This window comes from Equus przewalskii, chromosome 3, assembly GCF_037783145.1.
Source record: "Equus przewalskii isolate Varuska chromosome 3, EquPr2, whole genome shotgun sequence".
Lineage (NCBI taxonomy): Eukaryota > Metazoa > Chordata > Mammalia > Perissodactyla > Equidae > Equus > Equus przewalskii.
The window spans coordinates 10,433,777-10,455,475 of record NC_091833.1 but is presented as its reverse complement, the minus strand read 5'-3'; the positions used below and the strand labels follow the sequence as shown (position 1 = coordinate 10,455,475).

Here is a 21,699-nt window from a genome sequence, read left to right as displayed (position 1 = left end):
AAATAAAATAAATTTGAATAAAATTCTCCTCTTCTCCGAGTTCTTATACACAGTTGCTCTAGTTGCATAACATCTTAGTATATTCTGTATTTATTCTAATAAACCCCTTGAGATCAGTGTTTACTTTAGTGCTTTTGATAACACCGAAGAATGTATGTTGTATATCGTATAGTTAGGCTCAAATGTTTGAATTAATAGGAGGGCCACCTTTGCAGATGATGATATTTATTTGGTACACTGGAGTAAACTGGAAGGGCATCATTTGGGGATTTTCTATAATCCTGATAAAATAAGGAATGATAATAGTAAATTTTTCTAATTAAAAATATTTTCCAAGTTTAATGAACTTGAGCTTGTTTCTGTAATCAGGTTTATGTCAGTTTTATGCTTGAAAAGCCTACATACATTCTTTTGTTGTTATTATTTGAGCTTGCTTTATTTTTTATTTTTTTATTAAGATTATGGTAGTTAACAACCTTGTGAAATTACAGTTGTACATTATTATTAATGTTGGCCTACATACATTTTAATAGTTTCCAAATTGTTGACAGTCATCATCAAAGAGAAATCTCATTTGCATAAATGATACATTTAAAACATTGTTTAGAGCCATTCAAAAATTTAAAATTGAAATTTATTTTATTTTATTTTTTCATTTTGAAGAGTTTATTTTTTTCCTTTTTCTCCCCAAAGCCCCCCGGTACATAGTTGTATATTCTTCGATGTGGGTCCTTCTAGTTGTGGCGTGTGGGACGCTGCCTCAGCGTGGTTTGATGAGTAGTGCCATGTCCACGCCCAGTATTCGAACCAATGAAACACTGGGCCGCCTGCAACAGAGCTCGCAAACTTAACCACTTGGCCACTAGGCCAGCCCCAAAATTGAAATGTTTAAAGAGCTCTTATTGACAAAATGTAATACTGACTTTTGAAAATACTTCAGTGTATTTTGAGCCCAAGAATAATTATGTAAAAGTAATGAAGCTTTTGTGAATTTGTATGCATTGCAGCATTGTAATGCATTGCACCTATTTTGGATGTCACTAAAACATGAGACGAGATATTTAAGGGTTTTAGTTGCTCCTGTTGAACCCACCGTTCAGCTTACCATATCATCACTCTGGACCAGTTAGTCACCTCGTGGTCTGCCTGGCTCTGCCCCTTGATAGGAAACTTCTCCAGCAGGTTGGCAGCTGCTTACTTTTCAGCCAGCTGTTAAAGCAGATGTTAAGGTGAAAGAGCATCTCATCCACTCTGCTTGTAGTAGATTCCTCCTGTTCACCTGATATTATCAGAGAGTAGACTGGTTTGAGCTGCTCTCTGGAGCAACCTGAAAGACTGCCTTCAGGGTTTAGACATCCTTATCTCTGCTATCCCTCCTGCCCATTAAAGAGATACCCTTTTGGGAAAGCTCTGATCTAGCCGAGGCCTAATTTTACATATGCGGGGTAGGCAGGGGAAAGCAGAGGTTCAGTCACTTGTTCAAGGTCATTTAGCTTTGTGTTATGTGTAGTTGTTGGTCCTACAGCTTTACATTTTGGGTTATTTAAAAAATTGCTAGTACTTAAACTTTGATTTTGTAAAAATTAGTATATACTCAAAAATTAAAATACAGTTGAGTACAAAGTTAATTTTTGGAAATCCTGTCACACGCTTGTAATCCCTGGTTTAAATTTTAAAAGTAATACATGCCCCTCATCACCAGTTTTATTAAAGAAAATGTTGCATGTACAGAAAAATGAGAATAGTACAGTGAACAACCACATAACTTTTTCCTAGAGTCAACAATTAACATTTTTGCTGTAATTTTACTAAAGTATTTGATCCCAAATGCTTCAGCATGCATCTCCTGCAAGTTAAGACTTGCTTGCATAGCTACACTACACCTAAGAATATTACTTTTATAATATCCAATCAATTTTAAACTTACCTACTTCCCTCAAGCATATCTTTTATAACTTTTTTGCATCGAGGTATGATTAAGGTTTACATTACACTTTTTCATTTTAGTTTTGTAATCTAGAATAGACCTCATTTTTTCTCTCTTCCTGCTGACCTTTTGATGAACCCAGGTCAGTGGTCTGGTAGAATGGTCAAGCACTTGGATTTGTCTGATAGATTCTCATGGGTAGTTAAACTTGTCCCTTTAAACCTTTTATTTCCTGTGAATTGATAGGTATAGAGGTATGGTTGGGCTTATGTCAGTCATTTTTGGCAAGAATATGCCAAACTGATACTTCACATTGCAACACATAAGTAGGCACATATGTTGGGTAATTTCATCATTAGTAATAAATTTGATCATTTGGTTAAGGTAGTGACTGCCACATCTCTCTTGTAAAGGGATATTTTTTTCCCTTTGTGGTTAGTAGGTAATCTATTGAGTAATACTCGGCAAACAAAGCAGCCCTCACTGGAGGTTTCTTAGGCATTGGTGATTCTTGCCTGAGTCAGTTTTTATACAGGTTAGGGGTGTTACAAAATGGTAATTTTATTTTTCTTTCATACTTTCTAAATTTATTAGCCAGCACCTTTCTGTAAAAGGTCCATCTTGTCCTTCCTCAGTAAGTGTAGTCGTGGATTCCGGGATTCTTCCTCCTGTATTACAGTCATAGTCAATTTTTTATGCTATGATTTATTAGAAAGGACTTTTTCCCATAGTATTTAACTGAAATTTCAGATTAAATAGTATATATCATATGTCAGTGTTTAACTCTGTTTGGAATTTCTTTTTTATCTGCACATATATGAAGAACTTAGAATGTGTAGAAAGAAATTTGTGACTGCAATAGTAAACTTGATCACCATCATGCGTTAAAAAATGTTTCTGATAGGGGCTGGCCCCATGGCCAAGTGGTTAAGTTCGCACACTCCACTTTGGCGGCCCAAGGTTTCACTGGTTCAGATTCTGGGTGCAGACATGGCACTTCTCGTCAGGCCATGCTGAGGCGGCGTCCCACATGCTACAACTAGAAGGACCCACAACTAAAATATACAACTATGTACTGGGGGGATTTGGGGAGAAAAAGCAGAAAAAAAATGATTGTGATAAATTAAGAATTTAGAGTACGTATACTGATTGACAATAGTAAAATAACCAGAATGTTTCTACATTTTGCTCCCACAAGCATTTCCAAATTATGTTGCATTTGGGCAAATTATTAGAATCATTGGTCATAAGTCCCTTTTTGATGCTCAGATTGACCCCAAATTAGTGAAAATCCCTTTAATTGGCTTTTGTGTCTTTCTGACATATCCCCCTGAGATTTTTGAGTGTTTCCTTTTTCTTTTTGGTTTTATTAATTTTTTCTTCTTTTTTTTTGGTGAGGAAGATTCACCCTGAGCTAACATTTGTTGCTAATCTTCTCTTTTTGCTTGAGGAACATTGTTGCTGAGCTAACTTCTCTGCCAGTCTTCCTCCACTTTGTATGTGGGACACTGCCACTGCATGGCTTGATGAGCAGTGTGTAGGTCCACACTTGGGATCCCAATCTGTGAATCCTGGGCCACCAAAGCTGAGCATGCAAACTTAACCACTGCGCCACTGGGCTGGCCCTGAGTGTTTCCTTTCTTTCTGTCACAGGATGACCCAAACTCACCTTGTATTTTCCTCCTTCTAAACTCCTGGAATTAGCCATTTCTCCAAGGAACCCTTGTTCTTTTTAATATTTAGAAAGGAAGATTCAGGAGTTAGATGGCTCCTTGCTTTTGGGGTATCATTGTTTCTAGGGCATTTCTTTTTTTTTTTTTAATTGAGATATAATTGATATATAACATTGTGAAAGTTTAAGGTGTACAACATATGATTTGATACATTTGTATTGCAATATGATTGCCATTGTAGCATTAGCTAACACCTCTATCACATCATATAATAATTTCTTCTAGTGATGGGAACAATTAAGATCTAGTTTCTTAGGTAGCTTAATGTTTATAATACAGTTTTGTTGTCCATAATCACTGTACTGTGTATTCGATCTCTCTGACTTATTTATCTCCCACCCTTAAACAGTCATTCCCCTACCCCTGGTAACCACCATTCCATTGTTTTTGAGTTTGTTTTTTTAAGTTATTTATTTTTTATTGAGATATAATCTACATATAACATTATATTAGTTTCAGGTGTACGACATCATGATACTTAGCCATTCTTTTTTTTTTTAATGTTTTATTATTTTTTAAAGATTTTATTTTTCCTTTTTCTCCCCAAAGCACCTTTTCATGTACCTGTTGGCTATTCGGATGTCTCCTTTGGAAAAATGTCTGTGTTTAGTTCCTCTGCCCATTTTTTAATTGGATTGGGTTTTGTTGTTGCTGTTATAGAGTTGTATGAGTTCTTTAAAAATTTTGGGTATTGGGGGCTGGCTCCGTGGCCGAGTGGTTAAGTTTGCATGCTCCGCTCCGGCGGCCCAGGGTTTGGATCCTGGGCACACACATGGCACCGCTCGTCAGGCCACATTGAGGCAGCGTCCCACATACCACAACTAGAAAGACGTGCAACTAAGATATACAACTGTGTACGGGGGGGTTTGGGGAGATAAAGCAGAAAAAACAATTGGGGGTATTAACCTCTTATTAGTTACATGGTTTGCAAATATTTTCTCCTGTTCTGTAGGTTGCCTTTTCATTTTGTTTCTCTTGTTGTACAGAAGCTTTTAAGTTTGAGGTAGTCCTACTTCTTGATATATGTATATTTTTTTAAGATTTTATTTTTTCTTTTTCTCCCCAAAGCCCCCCGGTACATAGTTGTGTTTTTAGTTGTGGGTCCTTCTAGTTGTGGCATGTGGGATGCCGCCTCAGCATGGCTTGATGAGTGGTGCCATGTCTTTGCTGAGGATCTGAACCGGTGAAACCCTGGGCTGCCAAAGAGGAGTGCTCGAACTTAACCACTCAACCACAGGGCTGGCCCCAGGTTTTTTTTCTTTTGTTGTTTATACAAAAAATCATTGCCAAGACCAATGTCAGAATTTGATCTACTTCAAGTTAGTTTTTTTCCTGAGGAAGATTTGCCCTGAGCTAGCATATGTGCCATTCTTCCTCTATTTTGTATGTGGGTCGCTGCCACAGTGTGGCTGCTGACAAGTGGTGTAGGTCTGCACCCGGGAACTGAACCTGGGCTGCAGAAGTGGGGTACACTGAAATTAACCACTAGGCCATGGGACCGGCCCAGTGTTTTGAGTTATTTTTTGTGAGTGTTGTAAGATTAGGGGTCCAGTTTCATTTTTCTGCATGTGGTCATCCACTTTTCCCATCACCATTTGTGGAAGACTATCCTTTGCCCTTTGGATGTTCTTGGCTCCTTTATCAAATATTAGTTGGCTGTAAATGTGGGGGTTTAATTCTGGGCTCTCTATTCTATGCCCTTGGTCTATATGGTTGTTTTTATTCGAGTACTGTACTGTTTTAATTACTGTAGATAATTTGAAATCAGGAACTGTGATGTCTCTGATTTTGTTCTTTTAAATGATTGCTTTGGCTATTCATGGTCTTTCGTGTCTTTATACAAATTTTAGGTTTGCTTTTACTACTTCTGTGAAAAACGTCATTGGCATTTTGATAGGGATTGCATTGAATATATGTATATATGGCTTTGGGTGGCCTGTACATTTTAACAATATCAACTCTTTGAATCCATGAATGTGGAATGTCTTTCCATCTGTTTGTGTCATTTTTTATTTCTTCGAACAAAATCTTATAGTTTTTGTTGTACAGTCTAGGGCGTTTCATTAGATTCAAATAGGAAATGATTTTTTAAAAAATGAGTTCCTGTTGATATTTCCACTTTGAATATAATATTGAAGATTTTTAAAATTTTATGTTTACCTCATTTCTCTGCACCGAATCTGGATTCCTATTAATTTATTTACTTTATCTGATAATATATAAAAATAGCAATAAAATATTACTACTAACAGTAAGCCTACTTGGTAAAATTTCTTTGAGTTCTTTTTGTCCTGTAAAATATATCCCACTATAGGGGCTGGCCCCGTGGCCGAGTGGTTAAGTTCACGCGCTCCGCTGCAGGCGGCCCAGTGTTTCGTTGGTTCGAATCCTGGGCGTGGACATGGCACTGCTCATCAAGCCATGCTGAGGCAGCGTCCCACATGCCACAACTAGAAGGACCCACAACGAAGAATATACAACTATGTACCAGGGGGCTTTGGGGAGAAAAAGGAAAAAAAATAAAATCTTTCAAAAAAAAAAATATATCCCACTATACATCAAAGTATGTACAGGATTCTGTGTTCAGAAGTTAGTGAAATACTTGTTTTCACTGTGTTTTATGTTATCAGTTTGATAGTCAGGTTCATTTATTTCTCTTTGTGTTTGATTTTAGTTTTTTTAAATTAAATTTCAAACATAAGATATTTACATGGTTCAAAAATCAAAGCCATATAAAAGATATAATCAGCGAATCTTCATTCTGATTTCTATGCCTCCTACACCCTTCTCAACCACTCCCTTTAAAATAACCATTTTTATTATAGTTTGTGGCTTATCTTTCCTGTGTATCTTTTGCAAAAAGGCAACTATATATACGTGTGCTTATACATAACAACAAAAGTTAACATAGATAGAAATAAAAGTTTAAACAAAGGGTAGAATACTATATACATTGTCCAAGATGTTTATTCACCAGTCACCTACTCATGGCCATTCATTGCTATGACACATATTTGCTACAGTGAAGAATACTGTGCGTATGTTAGGTTGTTTATGTGAAGGTGTGTAGATTTCTAGAAGGACTCTTTTTTCAATAGAATTTTAAGTGAAATTCTCTCTGTAACCGCTATGAATCCAGATTATTTTCTCTGCGCATGTAAACATAGATGTGTCTGTGGGATAGAATCATGCTATTCAGAGTTCTGCAGCTTTTCACTCAGTGTCATAGGTATTGTGTTTAGCAGATTAACTATAAACCACAATTGCTTAGTATTTCTTAGATTGGATGTGCACGAGACAGTGTGTAATATTGTGTAGTGTTCTTCAGTTAAAGTGTGAAATAATTTTAAAGTTGGATCTTTACATGCCATTTTATAAGCTTTTTTTTCACTCTGCAGTATGTAGTGGATGTTTATGACAAAACTACATTTATGAAAAGGCTGTTTTACATGTTGGGTGGGATTCCATTGCGTGTATGTAGATAATCCTTGCACTGATGGATATTTAGGTTGTACCTAATATTTTAGTAATAGGAAAAATACTGAGAAGACCTTGTACAATCTTTGTTTCACACAGTTGCTATTTTCCTTTTTATTATTACAGCCATACCTTTGGTAAATTTTTTATTAGGTAATAGTTGTCTTGTAGTATATTACTTTCAAATGTCAGTACCCTTTCATGTACACTGTACACCATTGTTAAATTAAAAAATGCTGAGAAAAATAACTGTAGTAGAGTAATTGTTCGGAAGGATTTAGCGTACTGTTTTCACTGTTGAAATCTCAGTAGCATGATGATAACACATTCTCTGGTGTTTTTGGAAGAAGGGCCCATTTGTATGTTTTTAATAATGAAGATAGAGGGGCTGGCCCAGTGGTGCAGCGGTTAAGTTTGCACGTTCCACTTCAGTGGAACTAATACTAGAAACTGCATGTACAAATAGAATGATCCTGGGCTACAAATTCCTTATAGTTAAGGAGTATCTTGGAATATCAGGGTTTGTGGTCTTAAACTAATTTAACATCTAAACATTTTAGTGGAGAGCTGTTAAATAGTCACGATAGGTTTGCACTTACGTATTTTAATAAACATGGCCCAGAAATAAAGACATGGTGACCCAACTATATACACATTTATGAGGCTAAAGCTTAGTTGGAAGAGTCTTAACCCCTTGGTAGTGTATGCTACTGAGGCAGTTAAATTAAACATCTTATTGACTCCCATGTAATTGTTGTATCTGACTAGGAAAATTTTAGCGAGGTTTCATGCCACTTTGTAGAGTGAAAATACAGGTTACAAAATCCTAAACTTCAATTTAAAGCTGTTGTTCATTGAGTAAATATTTAGTGAGCTCCTACTATGGACCATGTAGTGCTTGTATAGTAAGTTGGTGAACAGTAGAGGATTATGATCACTTCCCTGATGGAAGTTACCTATGAAGAGACGGCCAAATATAAGTATATAACACGTGTCAGGTGATGTGATATGGAAAAGAGAATGAGGGGAGGGAGAGGGTTGCAGTTTTGAGGTCAGGGTGATCCACACTGAGAAGGTAACATTTGTGTAAAGACTTGAAGTGAGATAGTTAGCCATGTTGGTATCTGGAGGAAGAGCATTCCAGGCAGATGGATTAGCTAGTGCAGAGGCTCTAAGCTGCGAATGTGCCGGAGAAGCAGCCGAGAGGGTAGTGTGCCTAGAGAGAACTGAGCAAGGGGGAGAAAAGAATAGGAAACCAAAAGAGTGTCAGTAGCTGGATTCCACAAAGCTGTGCTTCTCCATAGGCCATTGTAAGGGCTCAGGCTTCCATTCTGAGTCAGTGGAGGGTTTTGAGCATAGGATGACCTGAGTTCTTATATTTGAAAAGTATTTTTCTCTGGCTGTTGAGAATAGACTGTTGGGGGTAGGAGTTGGAAGTAGGGATACGTGTAGTTAGGAGGCTAACTAAGATAGTAATGCAAGTAAGAGATGATGGTCCTTGGTTATCATAGCTGTGGAGGTGGTGGGAATTGATTGAATGCTGATTATAGGTAGAGCCAAAAGGATTTCTTGATAGATTGATAATGGAGAGTGAGAAGGCTCCCAAGACTTTGGCCTGAGTAACTTTAAGGATGGAGTTGGGGGCCGGCCCGGTGGTACAGTGGTTAAGTGCACACGTTCCTCTTTGGTGGCCCAGGGCTCGCCAGTTTGTATCCTGGGTGCGGACATGGCACCGCTTGGCAAGCCATGCTGTGGTAGGTGTCCCACATATAAAGTAGAGGAAGATGGGCATGGATGTTAGCTCAGGGCCAGTCTTCCTCAGTAAAAGGAAGAGGATTGGCATCAGATGTTAGCTCAGGGCCAGTGTTCCTCAGTAAAAGGAAGAGGATTGGCATCAGATGTTAGCTCAGGGCTAATCTTCCTCAAAAAAAAAAACCAAAAAAACGGATGGAGTTGGCACCATCTGAGATGGGGAAGACTTGGTATTAGTGGAATATCATTGAAGGGGAAGATCAGGAGCTCATTTTTGAACATGTTATTATGTTTGAGATGTTGGGTAGAAAATTAGATAACACAAATCAGGACACCATGAGAGAGGTTTGGGCTGGAGATAGAACTTTGAGAATTTTTGATGTAGATGGTGGTTTTTTTTTTTTTTTTTCCAGAAACAAAACCAATATATTTTATTTACTGTTTGAGGTAGGTTAAGTCAGACTTTCTGTGATATTCAGTTAACACAGACATGGAAGAAAGATCCAGAAGATTGATTATACATTTAACAAGAAACTCATAAAGAGAAAACAAAACAGATGTAGTTAATGTGACAATATAAAAAACAGTCACAGACAGCTCCGCCGAACTAAAGAAATATTAATCAGAAAAAGTTCACTAAGTACTAGCAAAATTAGTTAAAATAATCCTGTGTCTGAGAATTTCCTTAGGATAAATATATGTATTTTTTAAAATTTTTATTGAGTTTATGATAGTTAACAATTCTGTGAAATTTCAGTTGTACGTTATTGTTTGTCAGTCGTGTTGTAGGTGCACCCCTTCACCCTTTGTGCCCACCCCCCCACCCCTTCCCCCTGGTAGCCACTAACGTGTTCTCTTTGTCTGCGTGTTTAAATTCCTTATATGAGTGGAGTTATACAGAGATTGTCCTTCTCTATCTGGTTTATTTCACTTAACATAATTCCCTCAAGGTCCATCCATGTTGTTGTGAACGGGAGGATTTTATTCTCTTTTGTAGCTGAGTAGTATTCCATTGTATATATATACCATATCTTCTTTATCCAATCATCAGTGGATGGGCACTTAGGTTGCTTCCATGTCTTGGCTATTCTAAATAATGCTGCAGTGAACATTGGGGTGCATGGAACTTTTGGAATTGCTCTCTCCAGGCTCTTTGGATAGATACTCAGTAGTGGGATGGCTGGATCATATAGTATTTCTACTTTTAATTTTTTGAGAAATCTCCATACTGTTTTCCATAGTGGCTGCACCAGTTTGCATTCCCACCAGCAGTGGATGAGGGTTCCTTTTTCTCCACAACCTCTCCAATATTTGTTACTTTTTGTTTTGGTTATTTTTGCCATTCTGATGGGTGTAAGGTGATCTCTTAGTGTAGTTTTGATTTGCATTTCTCTGATGATCAGTGATGATGAACATCTTTTCATGTGCCTCTTGGCCATCCGTATATCTTCTTTGGAGAAATGTCTGTTCATGTCTCCTGCCCATTTTTTGATCGGGTTGTTTGATTTTTGGTTGTTGAGTTGTGTGAGTTCTTTATATATTACGGATATTAAGCCTTTGTCAGATATATGACTTGCAAATATTTTTTTCCCAGTTACTGGGCGTTTTTTTTTGTTTCAATCCTGTTTTCCCTTGCCTTGAAGAAGCTCTTTAGTCTGATGAAGTCCCATTTGTTTATTCTTTCTATTGTTTACTTTGAGAAGACATGGTGTCCAGGAAGATCCTTTTAATACTTATGTCAAAGAGTCTACTGCCTACATTTTCTTTTAGAAACCTTATGGTTTCAGGTCTTACCTTTAGGTCTTTGATCCATTTTGAGTTTATTTTTGTGAATGGTGAAAAACACTGGGTAATTTTCAGTCTTTTACATGCGGCTTTCCAGTTTTCCCAGCACCATTTGTTGAAAAGACTTTCTTTTCTCCATTGTATGCCCTCACCTCCTTTGTCAGAGATTAGCTGTCCATAGATGTGTGGTTTTATTTCTGGGCTTTCAATTCTGTTCCATTGATCTGTGCACCTGTTTTTGTACCAATACCATGCTGTTTTGATTACTGTAGCTTTGTAGTATGTTTTGAAGTCAGGGATTGTGATGCCTCCAGCTTTGTTCTTTTTTTTCAGGATTGCTTTAGCAATTCGGGGTCTTTTGTTGCCCCATATGAATTTTAGGATTCTTTGTTCTATTTCTGTAAAGAATGTCCTTGAGATTCTGATTGGGATTGCGTTGAATCTGTAGATTGCTTTAGGTAGTATGGACATTTTAACTATGTTTATTCTTCCAATCCATGTGCATGGAATGCCTCTCCATCTCTATTTTGTCATCCATTTCTTTCAGAAAAGCCTTGTACTTTTCATTGTATAGGTCTTTCACTTCCTTAGGTAAATTCACCCCGAGGTATTTATTCTTTTTGTAGCGATTGTGAATGGTATTGTGTTCTTGAGTTCTTTTTCTGTTAGTTCATTATTAGATTATAGAAATGCTACTGATTTATGTAAGTTGATTTTATATCCTGCAACTTTGCTGTAGTTGTTGATTATTTCTAAAAGTTTTCCAATGGATTGTTTGGAGTTTTCTATATATAAGATCATGTCATCTGCAAACAGCGAGAGTTTCACTTCTTCCCTCCCTATTTGGATTCCTTTTATTCCTTTTTCTTGCCTAATTGCTCTGGCCAAAACCTCCAGTACTATGTTGAATAAGAGTGGTGATAGAGGGCATCCTTGTTTAATTCCTCTTTTCAGGGGATGGCACTCAGTTTTTGCCCATTGAGTATGATGTTGGCTGTAAGTTTGTCATATATGGCCTTTATTATGTTGAGGTAGTTTCCTTCCTTTTTTTTTTTTTAAAGATTTAATTTTTTCCTTTTCTCCCCAAAGCCACCTGGTACATAGTTGCATATTCTTCGTTGTGGGTCCTTCTAGTTGTGGCTTGTGGGACGCTGCCTCAGTGTGGTTTGATGAGCAGTGCCATGTCCGTGCGCAGGATTCAAACCAGTGAAACACTGGGCTGCCTGCAGTGGAGCATGGGAACTTAACCACTCGGCCACGGGGCCAGCCCTGAGGTAGTTTCCTACTATCACCATTTTGTTCAGAGTTTTTATAATAAATGGCTGTTGGATCTTGTCAAATGCTTTCTCTGCATCTGTTGAGATGATCATGTGGTTTTTATTCCTCAACTTGTTGATGTGGTGTATCATGTTGATTGATTTGCGGATGTTGAACCATCCCTGTGTCCCTGGTATGAATCCCACTTGATCATGATGTATGATCCTTTTGATGAATTGCTGAACTCAGGTTGCCAAAATCTTGTTGAGAATTTTTGCATCTGTGTCCATCAGCGATATTGGCCTGTAGTTCTCCTTTTTTGTGCTGTCCTTGTCAGGTTTTGGTATCAGCGTGATGTTGGCCTCATAGAACGTGTTAGGAAGTGTTCCATCCTCCGTAAGTTTTTGGAATAGCTTGAAAAGGATAGGTGTTAAATCCTCTCTGAAAGTTTGGTAGAATTCCCCAGGCAAGCCATCTGGTCCTGGGGTTTTATTCTTTGGGATACTTTTGATTGCTGTGTCAGTCTGCTTCCTTGTGATTGGTCTGTTCAGATTGTCTGCTTCTTCTTGACTTAGCTTTGGGAGGTTATAAGTCTAAGAATTTATCCATTTCCTCTAGGTTATCCCTTTTGTTGGCATAAAGTTGTTCATAGTATTCTCTTATAATCCGTTGTATTTTTATGGAGCCTGTTGTTATTTCTCCTCTTTCATTTCTGATTTTGTTTATTTGGGCTTTCTCTCTTTTTTTCTTTGTAAGTCTGGCTGCAGGTTTGTCAATTTTATTTATCTTCTCAGAGAACCAGCTCTTTGTTTCATTGATCCTTTCTACTGCCTTTTTTGTTTCAATAGCATTTATTTCTGTTCTGATTTTTATTATTTCTCTCCTGTTGACTTTGGGGTTCTGTTCTTCTTTCTCTAATTCAATTACGTGTTATTTGAGGTTATTTGGCATTTTCCTTGTTTGTTAAGGTGTCCCTGTATTGCGATGAATTTCCCTCTTAATACAGCTTTTGCTGTATCCCATATGAGTTGGTATGATATGTTATCATTTTCATTTGTCTCCAGATAGTTTTTGATTTCTTCTTTAATTTCTTCAGTGATCCATTGCTTGTTCAGTAGTGTATTGTTTAGTCTCCACATCTTTGTGCCTTTCTCAGCTTTTTTCATGTAATTAATTTCTAGCCTTATAGCATTATGATCAGAGAAGATGCTTGTTATTATTTCAATTTTTTTTTAATTTGTAGAGGCTTGCCTTGTTTCCCAACATAATGGTCTATCCTTGAGAACGTTCTGTGTGCACTTGAGAAGAATATGTATTCTGCTGTTTTTGGATGAAGTGTTCTATATATATCTATTAAGTCCAATTGTTTTAGGTTTCATTTAATTCCACTGTTTCCTTGTTGATTTTCTGTCTGGATAATCTGTGCAATGATGTGAGTGGGGTGTTGAGGTCGCGTACTATTATTGTGTTATTTTTGGTATCTTCTTTTAGGTTTGTTAATGGTTGCTTTATGAACTTTGGTGCTCCTGTGTTGGGTGCATAGATATTTATAAGCGTTATTTCTTCTTGATGAAGTGTCCCTTTGGTCATTATATATTGGTCCTCTATGTCGCTCTTTACCTGCCTTATCCTGAAGTCTACTTTGTGTAAGTATTATGACACCTGGTTTCTTTTGTTTGCCATTAGCTTGGAATATTGTCTTCCAGCCCTTCACTCTGAGCCTGTGTTTGTCGTTGGAGCTGAGGTGTGCTTCCTGGAGACAGCAAATTGTTGGATCTTGTTCTTTAATCCATCTTGCCACTCTGTGTCTTTTTATTGGTGAGTTCAGTCTATTTACATTGAGAGTGATTATTGATGCATGAGGGCTTGATGCTGTCATTCTGTCATTCATTTTCCCGTTTTCCTGCATTTCCTTTGTTTCTTGTCCTTTGTGTTTTGGCCGACCCATTGACTTCTGCAGTTTCTTATGCTTGGTTTCTTAGCTTTTTCCTTATTTATTTTTTGTGTCTCTGTTCTGTTTTTTAGTTTAGTGGCTACCCTGAAGTTTGTATTCAGAATCTCGTGCATAACATAGTCCTTTTTCTGGTGGCCTCTTATTTCCTTAGCCTAAACTGATTCAGTCCCTTTCCTCCTCCCCTCCTAAGTTATTATTGTCATCTCTTATCCCTACTTGTGTTGTGAGTTTGTGGTTAGAGTGATAAGATTATATTTGTTTTTGGTGTTTTCCTTCTCTTTATCCTAAGGCTATAGTTGAATATTTGCTATCCTATTCTGATTCTGTCTGTGTCCTTTGTGTTTTGTTACCCCTTTCTCCCTTTTTTCAGGTGTGAGTGCCTTCTTGAGGATTTCTTGTGTGGGGGCAGTGTGTCTCGTGGCTACGAAGTCCTTTAGCTTTTGTTTGCCTGGGAAAGATTCAGTTTCTCCCTCATATCTGAAGGATATTTTTGCTGGATAGAGTATTCTTGGCTGAAGATTTTTATCCTTTAAAGTCTTGAGTATGTTCTTCCAATCTCTCCTAGTTTGTAAGGTTTCTGCAGAGAAATCCGCTGAAAGTCTGATAGGGGTTCCTTTGTAGGTTATTTTCTTCTGCCTTGCTGCCCTGAGTATTCTTTGTCTTTCATTGCCGCCAGTTTTACTACTATATGCCTTGCAGTAGGTCTTTTTACATTGACAAATCTAGGAGATCTGAAAGCTTCCTCCACACACATTTCTCTCTCATTCCCTAGATTTGGGAAGTTTTCTGCTATTATTTCTTTGAGCACTCTTTCTGCCCTATTCTCCTTTTCTTCACCCTCCGGTATACTGATAATTCTTAACTTGCATTTCCTCTTTGAGTTGGCTATTTCTCAGAGATTTTCTTCATTTCTTTTTAGTCTTAGTTCTCCCTCTTCCTCTTTCTGGAGCCATTCAACCTGTCTGTCTTCGATTATGCTAATTTTCTCCTTTATGTTGTCCACACGGGCATTCAGGGAATCCGTATTCTGTTTTATCTGATCCACTGTATTTTTCATCTCTGGTATTTCTGACTGATTCTTTTTATAGTTTCAGTCTTTTTTGTGAAGCAACTCCAGTACTCGTTGACTCGTTTCTCTGTATTTTCCTTTACCTCATTGAGTTTTTTGATGATAGCTATTCTGGATTCATTGTTGTCTAATTTACCTATTTCCAAGTCCTCAGGATATAATTCTGTGTTTTTATTGTTTTCCTTCTGGTCTGGAGCTTTTATAAATTGCTGGATGTTAGAGGAACGGTTTTTGCACATAGTGATATTATTTGGTTGCAGTTACAGCTTGTCGCCACTAGATGGGGGTGGATAGCCGCGTATTCTGAGCCCTCTGCCTACAGCCGAGATGGTGCAGCGCAGCCGGGGGCCGGGGAGGGAGGGGGCACTTTCTCTTGTAGGCAGACCTGGGTTTCTGGATCAGCTCTTGCTCTCTGGTTTCCTGGGGCCTTGGCTTGATGGGGTCCCCCCACGCAAAAGCTTTTGCCCCATTAGAGGGCTTCTGTCTAGGCTGAAGGGCGCTAGGGAGTCCTGGGTGATACCCCAGGTGTGTGACCCCTCCCCCACTCCTTCCCTCTCGGAACTTCCCGCGGCAGCAATCCCAGTCTTTAGGCTAGGGAGCGAAGAGCTCTCTTACCCCATTCCTTCTCCTCTCAGGGGGGCTCCAGCTTCTCTGTCCTCCATCATTCGGCTGCTGTGGGTCTCTGGCGTTTCCTGTGCTATTAGGATATTTTTTGTTGGAGTGTGGTTGCTCCTTTTTGTTGTATGTTGGAGGGGAGAGAGTCCCTAGTGAGTTCACTACACAATGACGCTGACGTCCTGTAGATGGGTGTTAAAGCCATAAGAATTAAGTAGATCGCCAAGAAAGTGAGTATAGAGAAGTCTAAGGAACCCAATACTGTGAGGTCGAAAAAGGAAGGGCCAGTAAATGACACTGAGAAGGAGAGACCAATGAAATAGCGATTTGGAAACAAAGTAACAAAAGTGTTTGTCTTGGAAGCAGTGGTAGGTCTGTCAGAGGCTTCTGATAGGGTGATCACATGACATGGTTTACGCTTGTGGTCTTGTTGTGAATTGTTAATGGTACTCCCTTTACTTTCAGAAGTATCCTAGTTTAGTTAGTAAATTATGTTGTCTTGCTACTAATAGATCTAATAAGATGAGGGCTCAGATGGGTCATTAGTTTAATGCATTAACTTGCTCATATAATAAAGATTGGCTTTTTGAAACTTGCATTACACTGGTATTTTTATCTTCCGCAGTTTTTAGATGCTAATGTGGAAACATTGTAGCCCTTGCCATTGGGCTCTTAGCAGAAGAGATGATAGAGTTGAAGTACCAAAATTTCAGTTCTATTTGAGAAATTCAGTTTCTTGGAAGGTCATTCAACATTTATTTTGAGAATTTGTGCTGTACATAGGTAAAATAATTAAAAAGGCTGTCAGAGCATCTGTTTCATAGTTTATTTTGTTGTTCTTCTGTTTCAGCATTTTTTTTTCTTTTAAAGATTGGCACCTGGGCTAACAACTGTTGCCAATCTTCCTTTTTTTCCCCCCTGCTTTTATCTCCCGAAACCCCTCCTGTACACAGTTGTATATCTTAGTTGCACGTCCCTCTAGTAGTGGGATGTGGGATGCCGCCTCAGTGTGCCTGATGAGCAGATCCGAACCCTGGGCCGCCGCAGCGGAGTGCGCGAACTTAACCATTCAGCCACGGAGCTGGCCCCTGTGTCAGCCTTTTTGGTATACGTTCTGAATAAGGAGAAACTTTCTATGTCTTGCAAACTCCTTTTTCTTTTGGTGAGGAAGCTTGGCCCTGAGCTAACATCTGAACCAATCTTCCTCTATTTGTATTTGACATGCTGCCACAGCATAGCTTGATGAGTGACGTGTAGGTCTGTGCACAGGATTCAAACTGGCCAACCCTGGGCTGCCAAAGTGTAATGCGTGCACTTAACCGCTATGACACCGGGCCATCTCCCCCAAACTCTTACCTATCATGAAATCTATTGCCCTTTCATATGTAATTATGTATAATAATTATTAGATGTTTGTAATAGTTTGAAAAATACCTACTGTTTGTGTAAATAACATACTTTGGATAATATAGTTTTAGCTGAACTCAACTTGCAAAAATTCAAAATACTGTGAATTAATATTTGGCACTAAAAATGAGTGTTTTAGTTTTAAACAAAGGGGTTCTGTTTTGACTCTGTTAACCATGCGGTTTTAATGATATGTTATCTGAAGGCATCTTAGCCAAGGACTGTCTGGATTTGAGTTCTTACTTAGAACTTGGAAGGGTTTTGAGTGGTTTTGAGGGCATTTTTTTCTGGAAACAACTTGTGTATAAGCTGTCTGGTTTAGCTTGGATGTAGAAATCCTGAAACAACCAATGTTATGTATATTTAGCTACATTCATTTTTCCTCTTGGTTCTTTGGCTGTTTTTACTGAAATCTCAAATAATCTATCTTTTCTTTTGGTGAAGAAGACTGTTGCTGAGCTGACACCTGTGCCAGTCTTCCTCTATATTTTGAATGTCGGACGCTGCCATAGCATGACTTGATGAATGGTCTGTAGGTCTGCACCTGGGATCTGAACCCATGAGCCCTGGGCGAGTGAAGCAGAGTGCACAGACTTAACCAGTACACCACTGGGCCGGCTCCTAGCATGTTATTCTAAACCTACTTGCCTTTACTGTGGAATTTTTCCCCCCCGTTATTTGTAAGTTTTGATCTAGAAAGTAAAGGTGGAAAATAAATGTATACTTGTGGGAAAACAACTTTCAAAGCTAAAGAAAGTGAAAAGGAAAGCTTCCGCACTTCGTGTTCCTATTCAGAGATATCTGTTATTAAGTTTTTAATTTATTCAACCCAAAAATTCTGTATCTTTTTTTTTTTTTTGAGGAAGATTAGGCCTGAGCTAACTGCTGCCAATCCTCCTCTTTTTGCTGAGGAAGACGTGCCCTGAGCTAACATCCATCCCCATCTTCGTCTACTTTATATGTGGGACGGCTACCACGGCATGGCTTGCCAAGCAGTGCCATGTCCACATCCGGGATCCGAACCGGCGAACCCCAGGCCACTGAAGCTGAACGTGTGCGCTTAACCGCTGTGCCACTGGGTCGCCCCCCCCTTTTTTTCCCTTAGTCAGCATCTTTACTGCAGCTTTACTTGATTCTTTTTTGGAGTGGGGGGTGGCCTAGGAAGATTGGCCCTGATCCAACATCTGTTGCTAATCTTCCTCTTTCTGCTTGAGGAAGATTGTCACTGAGTTAACATCTTTCTTGTCTTCCTCTACTTTGTATGTGGGACACCACCACCACAGCATGGGTTGATGCACAGTGTGTTGGTCCACGCTTGGAATCAGAACCCATGAACCCTGGGCTGCTGAAGCAGAGTGCCTGAACTTAACCACTGTGCCATCAAGGCAGCCCCCTACTTGATTCTTTTAAACAATTACCTATTTTGCACGTACCATAATTTATTTAAACAGTCACTTTTTGCTGTTGTACTCTTTCCTTTTGCTAAGATAAGCAAAACTTCAGTGAAAATCTTTGTTTCTTTGAGTTCTCGAGGCAGTATATCTGGAGGGATACCATCATAATAGTGGAATTATAGGTTCAAGGGTAGTGCAATAAACACTTTTTACAATATTGACAATTTGAGTTTCAGAAAACGTTGTAGCAGTTAATACTGTTGTTAACAGTCTGTCTTGTTTGCCCAGATTCTTGTTACAGTATGTCCTCAGATTTTGATTTTTGCTTGTCGTATAACAGAAAATATGCTGTCATTATAACATGAAGGAAATAACTTGCTCTAAGAATTTGTAGCAGGCAAGTTTAGTTATGTATAATTGATAAATATAAGCACAGTTTATCTGTAACTTCTCAAAAGATATCTTGACTCGTTCCCAAGCCTCTCCTACCCTTTTTTTTTATTGAGTTAATGATAGGTTACAATCTTGTGAAATTTCACTTGTACATTAATGTTTGTCATTCGTGTTGTAGGTGCACCACTTCACCCTTTGTGCCTACCTCCCACCCCACCTTTCCCCTGGTATCCACTAAACTGTTCTCTTAGTCCACATTTTTAAATTCCTTATATGAGTGGAGTCATACACAGATTATCCTTCTCTATCTGGCTTATTTCACTTAACATAATTCTCTCAAGGTCCATCCATGTTATTGCAAATGGAATGAGTTTGTTCTGTTTTGCAGCTGAGTAGTATTCCATTGTATATATGTACCACATCTTCTTTATCCATTCATCTGTTGATGGTCACCTAGGTTGCTTCCATATCTTGGCTAATGTAAATGATGCTGCAATGAACATTGGGGTACATAGGACTTTTGGGATTGCTGACTTCAAGTTCTTTGGATAGATACCCAGTAGTGGAATGGCTGGATTGTATGGTAGTTCTATTTTTAATTTTTTGAAGAATCTCCATACTGTTTTCCGTAGTGACTGCACCAGTTTGCATTCTCACCAGCAGTGGATGAGGGTTCCTTTTTCTCCACAACCTCTCTAACATTTGTTACTATTAGTTTTAGATATTTTTGTCATTCTAACGGGTGTAAGGTGATATCTTAGTGTAGTTTTCATTTGCATTTCCCTGATGATCAGCGATGATGAGCATCTTTTCATGTGCCTATTGGCCATCTGTATATCTTTGGAGAAATGTCTGTTCATGTCTCCTGCCCATTTTTTGATTAGGTGGTTTGATTTTTTGAGTTGTGAGAGTTCTTTATATATTATGGATATTAAGCCTTTGTCAGATATATGACTTGCAAATATTTTTTCCCAGTTAGTGGGGTTTTTTTTTGTTTCAATCCTGTTTTCATTTGCCTTGAAGAAGCTCTTTAGTCTGATGAAGTCCCATTTGTTTATTCTTTCAGTTGTTTCCCTTCTCTGAGAAGGCATGGTGTCTGAAAAGATCCTTTTAATACTGATGTCAAAGAGTCTACTGCCTACGTTTTCTTCTAGAAGCCTTATGGTTTCAGGTCTCACCTTTAGGTCTTTGATCCATTTTGAGTTTATTTTGGTGAATGGTCAATTTTCATTCCTTTGCATATGGCTTTCCAGTTTTCCCAGCACCATTTGTTGAAAAGACTTTCTTTTCTCCATTGTATGCCCTCAGCTCCTTTGTCAAAGATAAGCTGTCCATAGATGTGTGGTTTTATTTCTGGGCTTTCAATTCTGTTCCATTGATCTGTGCACCTGTTTTCATACCAGTACCATGCTGTTTTGATTACCGTAGCTTTGTAGTATGTTTTGAAGTCAGGGATTGTGATGCCTCCAGCTTTGTTCTTTTTTTTTTCAGGATTGCTTTAGCAATTTGGGGTCTTTTCTTGGCCCATATGAATTTTAGGATTCTCTGTTCTATTTCTGTAAAGAATGTCATTGGGAGTCTGATTGGGATTGCTTTGAATCTGTAGATTGCTTTAGGTAGAACGGACATTTTAACTGTGTTTATTCTTCCAATCCATGTACATGGAATGTCTTTCCATCTCCTTATGTCATCATCCAATTCTCTTAGAAAGGCTTTGTAATTTTCATTATATAGGTCCTTCACTTCCTTAGTTAAATTTACCCCAAGGTATTTTATTCTTTTTGTTGCGATTGTGAATGGTATTGTGTTCTTGAGTTCTTTTTCTGTTAGTTCATTATTAGATTGTAGAAATGCTACTGATTTATGCAAATTGATTTTGTACCCTGAAACTTTGCTGTAGTTGTTGATTACTTCTGAGAGTTTTCCAATGGATTCTTTGGGGTTTTCTATATATAAGATCATGTCGTCTGCAAACAGCGAGAGTTTCACTTCTTCCCTCCCTATTTGGATTCCTTTTATTCCTTTTTCTTGCCTGATTGCTCTGGCCAGGACCTCCAGTACTATGTTAAATAAAGTGGTGATAGAGGGCATCCCTACCCTTTTTTTTAAGGAGATGTGGATGAGAACATAGGTAGAACGTTTGTTTTGTATAAAGAAAACAGAACAAAACAGAGTAGTCTTTCTACATTGTTAAAAATTGTTAAAGATAAAGGTTTAAATGCCCTCACCAAGGGGTTTTTAAGCTTAATGAATTTTCTGTACCTTACGTGGTGAGTTCTGATTGTAATGAAATGAGCAGATTTCAGAACAGAAAGCTATGGATAAGCTTCTTCCTTGTATCCGAAAATTTTTGTGTTCCAGCAGCAGTACTTGGTGAATTCTTAGGGAAAAAACTTGTGGGGTGTTTTTTTGTTTTTTTCTTTATTTGGTAATACAGAATAGGTCCTCTGATTCAGCAGGTGGTTGCAATTAAACTGATAAGCATCCTGTCATTTTAGCTGTATTGCTGCTTTCAGCTTTCCTTTCTAAATGCTTCTAGTAAAAAGTTTGAACAATGCAGGAAAGGATTGGGGTTCTAGATCCTTTATTTGCCTTTAAATCAGCCATTCAGATACCTAAACAGACATTTTAAGGTACAACTTGAAGACTAAGCTCTCTGATTCTGAAGTAGTACATAAGAAGTAAAGTGAACAAACGAGATCTTGTAAATAAGTTGTAATTAGTGTGGGAAGAGGGGCTGAAAATGTTAGGTGTTTCTTTCCACAAACTCTAATTTTAATTAAGTACTTTCCTGATGTTTCTAAAGGGTATAGAATAAATAATCATTTTGAAATTGATAAAATAGAAATGTCAAATATTACAGATTGTCTTGCTAAAATAGAAATTTTTTGGAGGCAGGGATAATTTTTTTTTTTCAATATTGGCCCTGCCCAATT

The 21,699-nt window shown here is 38.2% G+C and overlaps 1 protein-coding gene across 14 annotated transcripts in view; it reads left to right on the top strand.

Moving 5' to 3' along the window:
• Window positions 1-21,699, top strand: part of CNOT1 (CCR4-NOT transcription complex subunit 1) — a 112,975-nt gene that overhangs the window by 13,309 nt on the left and 77,967 nt on the right. For 3 of the 14 annotated variants that reach the window (XR_011537946.1, XM_070612026.1, XM_070612023.1), the window contains exon 1: window positions 13,623-13,749. The exons of 10 other annotated variants lie outside the window; for them this stretch is intronic. The gene's annotated coding sequence lies outside the window, so the exon portion shown is untranslated. Of the gene's footprint in view, window positions 1-13,622; window positions 13,750-21,699 lie in introns of those variants that run through there. One more of the 14 variants, XM_070612028.1, reaches the window with a different exon arrangement.